We start from the raw sequence: 5,096 nt of genomic DNA on the forward strand, positions 1-5,096 counted from the left end.
ATATATATATATATATATATATATATATATATATATATATATATTTTAATCCAAGTCAATCATGTGTTTGAAACAGAAAATAAATTATTTACAGACATTTTAGTAGGTAAAAAGCACAGAGTCTTCAGTGACCTGAAGTATATCAGATACTTTTTTTAAAAAAATAGAGAAAACCAATAAAATATTTAGATATCTTCCAACTTTAACCATCATCTGAAGAGTCTCAAGAAGCAGGGGAAATTTACATAAATTCTCACTTTTTATGTATTGAGTAAAAATCAATTAGCTATAACTTTATTTAAAATAGATTGGCAAAAAAATCGTGCATACATTGCTCAATGCAGGTTGTGAATATATAGGTATTCACTGAACAATTCTGCAGGTTGTGAATATACAGGTATTCACTGAACAATTCTTTCTAGTTTTCTGTATGTTGAAAGTTTTCAGTTTTTACGTTTTTATGACAAAAAGTCTAAAGTTAGCCAGGTTCAATGGTGCATACCCATAATCCCAGCAACTCAAGAGGCTGAGGCAAGAGGATCTCAAATTCAAGGTTAGCTGCAGCAATTTAGCAAGACCCTCAGCAACTTTGCAAGACTCTGTCTCAAAATAAAAATTAAAAAGGGCTGGGATGTCCACATCTTAATACCCAGAACCTGTGAATATGTTACATTCCACGACAAAAGAGACTTTATATACATGATTACCTTAAGAATCTTGAGAAGACAATGCCAGTGGGCTCACTGTAATCACAAAGGTACTTAAGAAAGGAAGGCAAAGGAATCAGAGTTAGAAAAGACATGGTGACAAGAGAAAGGAGTTTTATGACATGGGGCCATAGCCAAAGAATGTAGGCAGCCTCCATACGTACACAGCCCTACTGGCCCATTTTAGGTTTCTAAGTTCTGGCAGTATAACAACTATGTGGTTGTTTTAAGCCACTAAATTTGTGATAGTGTGTCATGACAGGATCAGGAAACATATAGCATATTACAAGCAAGATATCTATGGAGATCAAGCAGGAAAGAGATCAATATGTATTAAATAGGTGGAGGCTTATTGGGGCATATGAGGTACGTGAAAGGCCTTGAAGGCTGTATCCATTGGAATCTGCCTTTGTCTTCATGTCATCAAAAGCTATTGCAGTGACACAAAGCCACTTATTGTTATCATAATACAAGCAGTCCAAAAGAGGCGAAGCCAGGAAGGTGCTGTCTACAATGCCATCAGTCTTCAGGCTCCTTTTAACCTTCAGCTCTATCCTTAATATGTGGCTTTCAGTCTCGTGGTTCCTTCATAATCACAAGAGAGCTGCTCCATCTTTAGTCTAGCATCTTCATCCAAGAGAGAAAGAAGTAACTAGCAAAGAGGAAGGGCAATACAAAATTTTCTAGAGATCTCCAGCAGAGAATCCAATGCCACATAGCTATCCTTAACCCTACTAGCCAAATATAAATTAATATCCCAAAGTAAACTGGGGTTCTGCTGGTAATGAAGAACAGAATAGACATTATGTGGTACATCAGTGAGCTTTTCATCACTGTGACCAAAATACCCAAAAAGATCAACTTGGAAGAGAAGTTTATTTTGGTTTACAGTTTCAGAGATCTAGTCCGTGGTCAGCTGAGTCCGTTGCTCTGGGTCCAAGGTGAATCAGAACATTGTGGAAGAAGAGTGTGGTAGAGGAGCTCTATTCATGGCTGGCCAGAAAACAGAGAGAGAGAGAGAAGGAGGAGGCCACTAGGAAGATGCACCTTTACAGGGCATGCTTCCAGTGACTTGTGTTCCACTTGCCTACAGTTACTGCCACCCAGTACATTTAAACTATGATGACTGATTATTTCCATCCTCTCACAATTCAATCATTTCAGCTTTAAACATTCTTTCATTAACATAGGAATTTGGGGGAACATCATATATCCAAACTATAACATTCCACCCTAGCCCCTAAAAATTCATGCCTATCTCACAATGCAAAATCCATTTAGTTCATTCCCAAGAGTCTCATCATCTTACAAATCTCAGCGTTTCCCAAAAGTCTAAGTTCAAAGTCTCTTCTGAGACTCAGGGCAAACTCTTGGCTTTGAGCTCCTGTAAAGATAAAAAGCAAGTTCTATATATCCAATACAAAGTGGCACAGAATAAATATTCCCATTCCAAAAAAGAAGAAGAAGGAGGGGGAGGAGGAGGAGGGGGAGGAGGGGCAGAAGGGATAGTGAACTAAAACAAGACCAAAATCCAGCTGGGAAAACAGGTTCTGTAACTCTGCTCATAAGTCCCTCCTACACATGGCACACAATGTGCTCTCCAAAGGGCTTGGGCATTCCGCCCCATTGGACTTGCCAGTTGCAACACACATGGGCTCTCTTTTAGCTGGCTCTCCCCACAGCCAGCAGCTTTTCTTGGCATATAGTCCACTTTACTGGCATCTCTTAATTCCTTGGGACTCCAGGCCAGCTTCATCTTCACCTTCCCAGCCTCTTGCATCCAACTTTCAGGGAGAGCTGCCATCACATTAACAAGCAAGTGTGGAAAAGTAAAGGAGAGGTTATTCCTGGCTCCAAGTACCCCTAAGGGAAATCTTTAGGAGAGACTTGAGAGTAATTTATGCATTGGGTCTCACCAAGTCTTACTGCTAGGAACCCATTTGCCATTTCATGAACAGCTCAGGCTGGCCTCTCAAGGAAGAGACAGTGTAGAGAGGGGCCCAAACTATTCTTAGCAGTTGTGGCTATAGTCCCAGATGGGTGGGCAAGACCAATCTAGACCATCTGCTCCAGCAGAGACAGCAGAAATCCAAAGAACTGACCAGTCAACTTAGAATCCTGATGAATAATATTGTTGATCTAAATCACTAAGTTTTGGGATAGTTGATTATGTAGCAAAAACTAACTGACACACTGTTGTTGTTGTTGTTGTTTTGGACTCAGCTTTCCCCATAATCAGAATAGTGAGGTGCATAGGGCCAAGAGATAGGTGTGGGATGGAGAGAGGAAATGAGCTCAGGGAGGCAGCTCGTGGACTGTGTAGACCAAGATTGCTTGAACCAAGGAAGCCTCTGAATAGTCTGGTCCACCTCAAGGAAAGCTTATAGTCTGAGTTTGAAAGTCAAAACATTAAAGGCCACCATTTTCCTGCCCTTGTATTGTGGATTGGGATTACAGAAGAGGTCCACATCATTACGAGGTTTAGATCTTTTGATCCCAGGTCAAATATTACCACCTCACCCACCGACTCACAGATGTAAGGAGCAATTAATGAGAGATGTTGGTTAAGTAAGACAGAGCCAAATTATGAAGAAAGAGACATGGAGGTAGGTTAGAAAAAGGAAATGATGAAGAGATGATTTTAAGCTAGTATTGACTGGGATCTGTAGGGAGCATTGAGAGAAACATAATCTGAAAACTGGGAAAGGCTATGATCACTTTGTCAAATAGTTCAGTCATGAAGGGAAAACAGAAAAGGCCACCAGAGAATTGTTTTAAAGCAAAAAGTAGGACTCTGAACAAGTTTTATATTTTTTATAACTATATAACTAAACTATCACAGAGACTCTCTGGTTGTTTGCCAATTCTGTTTCTCCTTCCTCCTGGGCCCACAGCTTATCTATGTTTCCCAGCTTCCCTGTCAGGTGGAATCATGCGACTGAGTTTTGGCTAATGGAATAAGGGCAAAAGTAATGTGCTCCATTTCTAGATCTGACCATAGAACTTCCTACATGATTCTCTGCCCTCTCTGTCTTCCCTTATCTACTGCAGAATGAAAAGGATTCTGAAAATATAGAGAAGGGCAGAGCCACAAGTTAAAGAAACTAGGTCTCCACAGGTCCACAGGGAACACTATACACTGTCAAAACACCTTCATTGAACTTAGTGGAAGCAAGAATTAAATCTGTATTATGGTAAGCAACTTAGATTTGGTGGTTTATCTGATAAAGAAGCTGGCATTCTAACCCTAAATAATATGATGATCTATCTTCAAATCTATGATTAACAATATTTTAACAATGTTCCTGGCCCCTGCAATGCTATATTTCAAAGCACAGGGAATCAGGAACAAGCCAAGTAATTGTAACAGTGCAGTAAGCACAATCTGAGACTTAGAGAGATGGAACTCTTAGCCCAGAATTATAAGAATGAACCTTAGTAAGAAGTAAATGCACAAGAAAGAAGGGAAATGTCAACCCTCCAGAATGAAGCCGCATCTGGGAATCCATGATTCTGATAAAGCACAAAAATGGGAAAATATTTAGTGAGATTTAAAAAAAAAAGAATATAAATGAAACAACTGTAGGCATGTCCCATAGAGCACCAAGCTAGACCAAAGACACTGCTTTCCTAATGGAAATTTAAAATTCATGGCAGAGTTCAATTGTATGGATGACATCAACAGCTTTAAGAAGTCTCCTTCTGCTCAAAACCAAGAGTCAGGTTTATTCCTCACTTTCCCGGCTGCTAATTCCATCTCTTAGAAGCACAGGAATCCACAAAGGAAACTGAACCTCCAGACCTAATTTTGTGATACAAAGAAAATACAGTGGTGATTGGATGTGCCTGGAAGTGACCAGGGGCCATATTGGAGTTTGTAACCGAGAAAGAAAGGAAAGCAGAAAACTGCTGGACATGAATCACCAACTTTAGAACATGGAGTTTTCTGTTATTTTATTTTATTTTTATTTATTTTTTATTTTTTTTTTATTGGTTGTTCAAAACATTACAAAGCTCTTGACATATCATATTTCATACATTTGATTCAGGTGGGTTTTGAACTCCCAATTTTACCCCAAATACAGATTGTAGAATCACGTCGGTTACACATCTACATTTTTACATAATGCCCTATTAGTAACTGTTGTATTCTGCTACCTTTCCTATCCTCTATTATCTCCCCTCCCCTCCCCTCCCATCTTCTCTCTCTACCCCATCTACTGTAATTCATTTCTCTCCTTATTTATTTTCCCATTCCCCTCACAACCTCTTATATGTAATTTTGTATAACAATGAGAATCTCCCTCCATTACCATGCAATTTCCCTTTTCTCTCCCTTTCCCTCCCACCTCATGTATCTGTTTAATGTTAATCTTTTCTTCCTGCTCT

The sequence above is a fragment of the Marmota marmota genome, unplaced genomic scaffold (assembly GCF_001458135.2).
Source record: "Marmota marmota marmota unplaced genomic scaffold, marMar, whole genome shotgun sequence".
Lineage (NCBI taxonomy): Eukaryota > Metazoa > Chordata > Mammalia > Rodentia > Sciuridae > Marmota > Marmota marmota.